Genomic DNA, 10,243 nt, shown 5'->3' on the forward strand with positions numbered 1-10,243 from the left:
ATTTGACCACCGGGCTACGGAGAAACCAGGAGCGCCGGATTCCGGAGCGGCCCGGGCATGCGCGGTAGCGGCGCGAGGGTTAAAGACGCCGTTAAGGAGCTTGCGCGGCGCCCCGGCTGCCCGGGCAGGGGCGGGCCCCGCCTTATATGGGAGCTGCGCCGGGACAAACTCCGCGGGCGCCCTTCCCGGAGGGCGTGGCCCGGCATCCCGGCGAGCCACCGTCACACCTGCTCGCGACCACCCTATCCGGGTCGGGGGCCTCAGCGCACAGAACGTGAGAGGGCCCCAGAGCCGGCAAAGCCAGCCCAATTCTTAAAGGCAGCAAATTACACAAACTTTGTAGGTAGATTCTAGTTTTACTCATGAAAGCGATTTTCTGTCTGGGGCTTTATTGGTTGGTAGTTTGGAACGTTTCAGCGTTCATTCATTCATTCATTCATTCACTCATTTTTCCAACATCCTATACTTGCCTGTAAGCCCTCCGTCCCTTCGTGACTTTGCCATTTGACAAAACAGACCATCGCAGTCGTGCAGACACTTTAGTCCCACCTACCACTCCTGGAGCTTTTGAATATGAGGCAGTAAGTCTGCAACTCACGCCGGGCAGGACGGAACAGAGACTTGGCCAGAGAATATTTTTAACCGAGAGTGAAAGAAGTCTCTGAAAGGGCAGATTAATTACAAGGTAGAGAGTTGGCTAGTCTTCCCAAACGTTAATGTGCATGCTTCCAAGTACTTTGCAAACGTTAACGCTTATACGAATCACCTGGGGAATCTTGTGACCTTGCAGATTCTGATTGGGCAGTTCTGGGGTGAAACCTGAGATGCTGCATTTCCAACAAACTCCCGGGATTGTGGCTGCAGCCGGCTGCCACCCACACGGAGGGGAGCCAGGGGTTAGTGATCTCAAAAGAGTGTGGAAGCTTTGAAATACTGATAGTGGAAAACACTCACGTGTCTCCATCTGGGATCCAAAGGGTCAGTGGAAAAATTCAGGGGTCCACATAAGTTGTGTATCCCGGCCTAACAGCCCCAAATTTAGCGGCTTAAAACAAAAACCACTTATTATTTCTCACGGTTCTGCGGATTGCTGGTCTAACCTGGGCTAATTTACGGGGCTAGGGGCTGGAGGTTGGACTCAATTGGGATTACTGGGAAGCCTGTGCTTCGTCCTCTTTCTCATCCTCAAAAAGGTTAGACCGGGTTTCTTTAGTTGGGTAAAGAAGCCTTCCAGGAGGGCACACCCAGTGGCTCTGCTGAAGCTGTTTGCTGATTTCCCATTGGTCAAAGGCAGCAAGCCCCCCATGGGTGTGGCAGGCGGCACCCACCAGGAAGGAGCAGGTATTCATGGGAGCCACTAAAGTTACAAATCTGCCAGAAGGTCCGTGAACTTGGATGAGGGGGAAAAAAAAATTACATCTGTAACATAAAATATATTAACTTTAGTAATACCAGAGATTTTGACACCTCTAGAAATTAAAGATATTTTCCTGTTAAATTATAATTGTTGCAGCTTTCTAAAATTGTTAAAAATCATTGTTACTTTGAAATTATGGTAGTCATTAGACTGACACTAAATCTTGTAATTTAATATAACCACGTGTTACTCTATCACAAATTTATTTTTCTTATATCTTGCTCACTGTATTTCATTATAATTGATTTTCCTTCCCAACCCATGTATTTTATTTTACGCATTTAATAATGTTATTCTGAAAATGTTGCTTTCACCTGACAACCAAAAGGGTCCAGGGCACAAAAGCATTTAAGAACCTACAATTTGGGGCTTCCCTGGTGGTGCAGTGGTTGAGAATCTGCTTGCCAATGCAGGGGACACGGGTTCGAGCTCTGGTCTGGGAAGATCCCACATGCTGTGGAGCAACTAGGCCCCGTGAGCCACAATTACTGAGCCTGCGCTTCTTGAGCCTCCACAACAAGAGAGGCCGTGATGGTGAGAGGCCCGCGCACCGCTATGAAGAGTGGCCCCCGCTTACCACAACTAGAGAAAGCCCTCGCACAGAAACGAAGACCCAACACAGCCACAAATAAATAAAATTAAAAAAAAACAAAAGAACCTACAATTTGGACATTCACTTGGATGAATGAAGGGCATTTCTATTTTCCAAAAAAAGATTGAATCGTGATGGAGGGAAGAAAGGGTTCTGAGGCCCAGGTTAAAACCCAAATAGTATTAAATGAGAATATGGAGTATTAATCCCACCACCATGAAGGCCTGTGTGCGTGTGTGTGTGTGTGTGTGTGGTTTAATTTTATTTGCTTGTTTTGATGTAGCTATTTTGGGTCTTATCTGGGGCTTATTTATTGTTGAATTTTTTTTCCTGATGTTTAGCAATCTCATTACTGCCAAATAATTGTGAGTGATTTAAACTCCCTGAGACTTAGCTCCTTCATTTCAAAGTGAGAAAGCACTGAAATAGAATGTTCACTCCACCTCAAAATATTTGAATCATCTTGAAATACCATTATCAGGAAAAAAAATACCATATTCCTATCAGCTATATGTACAGTTATATATTTGTCCTCCAGCCCCTAAGGAATAAAGTTGATTTACACTCTCACAAGTACGACTTTTTAAAAACCTTGATAAACAGCAGAATGGCACATTTAAATTGGAACAAAGAATATACTGACATCTCAAAAACCCATCTGTTTTCCTACGTGCCAGTACTGACCTCAAGCATTATATCACACAGTACACTTATTATCTTCATGTGGGAGTACCTTACGTCATAGGACTTAAGTTGAATTTCGGAGGTATGCAGTGAGCCAGTAAACTAAGTATTCTGGTTTTCAAACAAATGCATAATCACATCAGAGACAGAAATCATAGACATCAGATCCAAACACAAAACAAGTTTCACGTTCTAAGTCATAAAATTTTAAAGTAAATTTAGGATCTCCCAAAATACTAAATATTAAAAGCAAAGGTAACTTGAAAAAGTGTACTTTGGAGCCCGAGAGAGAAACCTGAACTCCAAAGTAACAATAAAGATAATCATGAAAGTCATACATAGTAATTTGCCACAAAGCTATAGGCAGGTAACTATGAGTGGCAGCTTTCTTTTACAGCAGAAGTGAATGAAGAAATCACAGCAGATTCAGTTTAATAGAAGTTATCACCCTAAATCACAGTCATTTTATATACCAAAAGACAGAAGAAGGATTGTTTTCAATTGCTTATAACTAGACCTATGGTCACAAAGAGTTCAGAATGGATGGACTTTATCGAGTCTGCGGAAGCATTTCAACTTCTTCAGAATGAGAAACCACATTTAGTTGGAGGGATGGGGAAAAGTTTCACAGATGAATTAGTTGTGGAGACAAGCCTTGCAGGAGGGATGGCATTTGAACCTCAAGATGGATGAGGAGCTGACTTTTGAGGCAAAGAAATGCCTTGAACAAGTATTCAGAGATGGGAATGCAAGGGTCCTGCCCCAGGAATAGTGAGGAAGCCTCTTTACCTAAAGCAGTGTTGGAGGTTTAAAGATAGTGATACATTCTCCCCACCTGTTCTTGTACTTGGCACTGTCACTATGCAGTGACCTTCAATCAGGGATGGAGGCTGTTTCTCCACCTGTTTAATATGGCCAGCCTTGTTACTTGCCTTGGCCCATCGAATGCAGCAGAATGAACTTTGTTATTTCCAACCTAGGCTTCAAAAGGCCTTACACGCTTTCACTCTCACTCCAGGGATCTTGCTGTTGTCACATAGAAGCAAGCTCAGGCTAGCCTGCTGGATGATGGCATGACCAGTCAAACCCAGTGCCACAGCCAATAGCCAGCCAACCACCAGACACAGGAGTGGGGCCACCTTGCACCAGCCAGCCCCTGCCAATTCATGAGCTGATCACAGCCTTATGAGAGCAGCCCAGAATGACAGAGCCTGTCCAGACCAGAAGAACCAGCAAGCTGACCTGTAGGCTGAAGGGGAACAGAATATGCCACCCCAAAATATGCCACCGTGGCATGAGAATTATTGTACTCTGAAGGCAATTAAAAAGAAACCAACACAGAAAGAGCTCTTTGCCCTTCGCCATAAATTTCCCTTTGTGAATGTGTTCCTCCTCCTCTCCCCCCATACCAAGAGAAGAATAACCCTTATTACTAGAGACAGAAAGTCAGCAAACCCTCACTAAACAAATCTTTATCTTCCATTCCTTCCCCCCATATATTTATCTTCCCACAATTTATAACCACTAGAAGACCAGAACCCTTCTCCTTTGTGTAGTGACCTCTCCACGATGTATCGCACTTCGTTAAAATAATAAGCTCCCAGCCCTAACTGCTTTCGGGAGTTTTCATTCCTTTTCTATGAAGCCCTCCGTGTGCATACAATATAAACCCTTTCTTCTGTTAATTTTTATTTTGTCAGTTTAATTTGCACACCCCAGGTTATCAGCTTAAGAGGGTAGAGGAAAAGGGTCTTTTTCCTTGCTCACAAGATTCATTAGCACTAAACCGATGGCTGTTGGTTAAGCCATTTGGTTTAAGGTATGTGTGTGTAATCACTTGCATCCAAATACATCCTATCTTATCTAATGAGAAAGGTTTTGGATGGATAGGACCATTCAGGAGCCTTGTCAATCATGTAGAAATATGAGTGACATAAAAAATACCTCTGAGGTGCTTCCCTGGTGGCGCAGTGGTTGAGAGTCCGCCTGCCGATGCAGGGGACACGGGTTCGTGCCCTGGTCCGGGAGGATCCCACATGCCACGGAGCGGCTGGGCCCGTGAGCCATGGCCGCTGAGCCTGCGCATCTGGAGCTCCGCAACGGGAGAGGCTACAACAGTGAGAGGCCCTTGTACCGCAAAAACAAAAACAAAAACAAAAACAAAATACCTCTGAGCTGGGGCCCTAATCAAGGGCCTTTGGAGTTGTTGTTTGAAGCTGAAAGTCTTTAGGTTCATTTCTTCCATTACACATGAGGAGATCAAGGCTCAGACAGGCAACGTGACTGCAGACACCACTTTCCCCACTGCCCACTCCCTCAGGCACATTGTCGGCATTTCCACCGCCATACTGTGCGCCCAGCAGAAATGCCATCTCCTCTCCTCCTCTCCTGGGTCCAATTCTCCCTTTGAATTTTACCGTCCCCAGTCTTCCCCCACGGCACCATCTCAGGGCAATTGCTCCCTCTTCCAAATGCTTTGTAACACGGTCAGCACCACTCACTTGTTACTCACTGAAGAACTTTCAACCTTGGTTTTCTGTGTCGCTCTTCCAATCCAATTATAAATCCTTGAAAGGTAAAGAGCAGATCTTATAATTGTCTGTATTTCCAGTAGTGCCAGATTGTCATATGTTAACATTGACACTTAGCAAAACCAATAAACGCATTACACTGCTCTGTTTCTGTAGATGGCCAGTATACAAATATGAATGTCTATGTGATGATTCTTTGGCCCATTTTTGTCCTTTTCTGTTCCTCTAACCAGGTCATAACATAAAGGTTATACCATCTGTTACTGTCAAGCTTAATTAAGCCCATTATGATTCGTTAACCCCTGTGCTTGCTTTGTAATTAACATTGATTAACACAAACAAGTACAAAGTAGGCCATCAGCACTTTCCAGAAGTGCTGATGACAATTATATTGGTAATTCAATAGAGGATAGAAGATGATGCAATAGTAATATGCACTCTCTTCACATAAGGAGACAAATACGCTACCACCCAAATCTAGCCTAGAAACAAAACAGTTTGTTCACTGGATTCACCTGATTAAACCTTCACCCTGTGAACCCACCTATGACTGTTGAAACCTCGGGTAGAACTGCTGAAGGCAGAGATCCAAGTAATTTACCTCATTGCATCACTGACCAAAAGAGGGAAGCGTTTCAGAGCCAACAGAAGGATGGCAGAGTGACCGGTCACAGCAAAGCAGCCCCAAGGTTCATGACAGACAATTTGAGGCCAAGATCACATAAGCCCTGGATAAGTATAGGGCTTGATAGAAGCAGGTTGAAGTTTCACAACAATAAGCGCCCAGAGACATTGCATCCAAAAAGCTCTGAGTGACCAATTACTTGAAAATAAACTATCTGCCTATCCAGAATATAAAATACAAACAAAACAAAACAAACAAACAAATAAAAACCCTGTATTCTAATATATCCAAGACTGTGTTTAAGTTCCCTTTCTCTTTGATCTCAGAGGTCAGGGATGTATTCTTGGCATCCAGGTTAAGAGGAAGCCACCACGCTTACCTGTGACTCTGGTCAACAGCCAGTGGTGCTGGGCAGAGTTGAACTTTTGCATATTTGTAGGAATAAAGTTAGGCTGTTTAGCAGCTGCAGCAGTTTTTGTTCTGTGCAAAATAAGTAAATGGGACTCTGCCCCACTGCCCTCCAGGGAAGGATTATCAGAACTGATACCATCGAAATCAATCAGCCCTGTGCAGATGACTTCATGAGGGGGCCATGGAGTTCTTACAGTTCTCTGTTACTGCTGTGGAAATCATTCAAACCCTAAAAGGGGTGTTAGTTCAAAATAAGGTGTTTCAAAGTCGTTACTGAAAGAGTTGTAATGTTCATGAAGATCCCCGAGACACCGTGACTTCTGTATACACGTGTGGCTCATCAAGAAAAAAACCTGCCTGATGAAAAAACACGGAGAATTTGCTGACGTTCATAGAGCTTCTAAATATGGAAACTGTAATCTGAACCCAAATGTGTGTGTCCTTAGAGCTGGGCTTTCTCTTTTTTTACCTCTTCTCCCCAGCAGAGGATGTGTTGGAGAAAGTGCTAGAAATGGAAAAGCAGCTGTCAGAAGCAGAATTCAATAGAGAGAAAAGCCACAAACACACGTTGATACAAAGGGTCAGCCTTAAGCAAGACAGTGATATTGGTGACGTTTGTCCTGGTGTCCACAACCTTCCTGCCCGCTATTATCAGACATCGTATTTGGGGTCATATCCATGCCAACAGGGTTGTAGAGAGTCATTTAATCCCCCCCCTCTCTCCCTCTCTCCTTCTCTCCTAACTATGTTAAAAAAAGAGAGACAACGGACCCAAAATGGAGTCACTTGTTCTAAGCCCCGTGTCACCAAACCGAGATTTAAAACCTAACTTAAGGGACTTCCCTGGTGGTCCAGTGGGTAAGACTCCATGCTCCCAACGCAGGGGGCTCAGGTTCGATCCCTGGTCGGGGAACTAGATCCCGCATGCCGCAACTAAGAAGCCCGCGTGCCCCAACTAAAGATCCCGCGTGCCGCAACGAAGATCCAGCGTGCCGTAACTAAGACCCTTTGCAGCCAAAATAAATAAATAAATAAATAAATATTTTTTTAAAAAATAAAACCTAACTTAATCACAGTTTCAGCCTCCCCCAGGAATGGAATCTTAAACCAATCCATCTGGAATTACTGGTCAGCACTGGTGAGGTAATCTGCTTGATAGACCCCTGAGGTCCCCTAAAATAAGGTGACCTTGCCACAGACAATCAGCTCTTTGCTAGTATAACTTCCTGTCATGACCCCTTTTGCCTATAAAGCCTTCCACTTTGTACGGCTCTCTGGAGCTCCTTTTTTTCCACTAGAAGGGATGCTGCCCGATTCATGAATTGTTGAATAAAGCCAATAAGATCTTTATAATTTACTCGGTTAATTTTGTTTTTTAACAACTATGACACTTTTTTCTTCTTCATTCATTTTTTAAACTAAGATAAAATACATTCAGTGGGGTACGTAAAGTATACAAATCTTAAGTGTACAGCTCAATGAATTGTTTCATGCATGTACACCCATGTAACCCCCATGCAGATGAGATTCAGAACATTTGGTGGCATCCCAGAAACCCCTGTCAAGCTGCAGGCTTTTTATTTGAAAGTCAGGTTTGGTGAGGTATCATTCTCATACAGTAGTACTTTCCCCTTTTTGTAGGCGGTTCTATGAGTCTTGAAAATGCATATTGTTGTGTGGCTACCAATAGGATCAAGACATAGAACTGTACCATCACTCTCCCCCCAGCAAAAAAAAAAAACTTCCCCTCTGCACCTTTGTAGCAAATTCCTCCCTCCTTCTCCAACCCCTGGCAACCACTAATCTGTATTCTGTCCCTATAGCTTATCTATTCTAGAATGTCTTCTAAATGGATCATACAGCATGAGTCTGACTTCTTTCACTGAGCATAATACATTTGAGATTCATCCATATAGTTGAGTGTATCAGTAGTTCCTCCCTTTTTATTCCTGAGTAGTACTTAATTATACCACATTCCGTATAGCCATTCATCAGTTAAAGGACACTTGGGGTGTTTCCAGTTTTTTGACAATTATGAATAAAGTCACTATAAACGTTCACACACAGGGTTTTGTGTGAATCTAAGTTTTCATTTCTTTCGGGTAAAAACCCAGGAAGTGTATTTCTTGGTCTATGCTAAGTACATGTTGAACTTTATTACTTTTTTTTTTTTTTGCGGTACGCGGGCCTCTCACTGTTGTGGCTTCTCCCGTTGTGGAGCACAGGCTCCGGACGCGCAGGCTCAGCGGCCATGGCTCATGGGCCCAGCCGCTCCACGGCATGTGGGATCTTCCCGAATCGGGGCACGAACCCGTGTCCCCTGAATCGTCAGGTGGACTCTCAAGCACTGCGCCACCAGGGAAGCCCCTTATTATTTTTTTAAGCCGAACAGTTTTCCAGAGAGCTGGTACCATTTTGCATTCCTACCAGCAATATAGGAGACTTTTAATTGCTCCATTTTCTCATTGGCATCACCAATTTTTTTAAGTCACTTTACTAGGTATGCGGCACAGATTTTTGAAGCTGAGCAAACATATTCACAGACTTTATTGCTGTCTTCAGAGAAGACTTAAAATCAATCTAAAACATCTAACTATATATATATATATATATATATATATATATATATATATATATATATATAGGAGCTACTTGGCTGCATGCTAATTAGGCAGTTCATATTAATGATCCTGACTGGAATTACCTGTACTCAATCAGTCCAGTTTTGATTAGTTTGTTTATACCTCAAGCAGCATCCATAACAATTTCCTTAGCACACGTGCTAAGGGCAAGAGTCCTGTATCTTATTTGCTGCTGCCCTGCAGGTGATGCCTAAATGTTAGGGCTCCTCACTTCCTTTGGCGTCTTTAAAACACTTTACAACGTAGCTCTAATTGCCTTGTTTATGTGTGTTTTCTGTACCCAGAAAATGAAACATCCCTCCAGCTTCTATTTTCAAGAATATATCTATCAAAAACACTCTAAGATGGAGGAAGAAAAATAAAACATGCTTCATTGCAGCAAACAAACTGACACACTCAGGAGATTGCTAGAGAATTCAATCACTTTCCTGCTCTGCCTTCAATATGCACAGACCATACGTTGCCATTTTCTAGAAGTAACCGAGGATGATTTTTCTGACTTGGGCAGAAATCACACGTAGTCAGAACATGGTCCTCTCAGATCTGTCACACAAATTCCTCCCCGGCCTGTTGCTTCTCTCTGGATCTCACTGCTAATACCTTATTCATTTGCATCCATCCACCCCATCTGCTGGTTCTAATGCTGTGCTGTCAGCAATTAGCCTGTGATGCATGTGTTACCTCCTACACATTATGTATGTCCCCCCTCCCTCTGCCCCAGTGATTTCTATCTCTCTGCCTCATCCCCAAACAGGAACAAACGGACATCCTCAGCTGCATCTTCTCATTTTTTCTAAATTATATTACTTATTGTAAATAGATAATGCATACTCAAAGGATAAATTCAAAACGTGCACAAGGGGCATAGAGCTACAAGTCTCTTGCTCCCTGGTTCCCCAGTTTCCTTGCTCAAAGGCAACTACTGTTACCAGTGTCTTGTGCCCTTCCAGAAAGAGCTAATCTACACATCGACGACATACAATCTAGCGATTTTTATTCTTTGCAGAAATGGTAACAATTTATAACACTTTTTGCACCTTGCTTTTTTCACATAAAATATGTATCTTGTAAAACATTTCACCTCAGCATACCTGCATATACTTCTGTGTGTACCTCAGTGGATTTGCCTCATTCTTTTTTTTTTTTTTTTCTTTTTGCGGTACGCGGGCCCCTCACCGTTGTGGCCCCTCCCGCTGCGGAGCACAGGCTCCGGACGCGCAGGCCCAGAGGCCACGGCTCACGGGCCCAGCCGCTCCGCGGCACACGGGATCCTCCCAGACCGGGGCACGAACCCGCACCCCCTGCATCGGCAGGCGGACTCCCAACCACTGCGCCACCAGG

The sequence above is a fragment of the Mesoplodon bidens genome, assembly GCF_964165515.1.
Source record: "Mesoplodon bidens genome assembly, chromosome: 15".
NCBI classification, from domain to species: Eukaryota; Metazoa; Chordata; class Mammalia; order Artiodactyla; family Ziphiidae; genus Mesoplodon; species Mesoplodon bidens.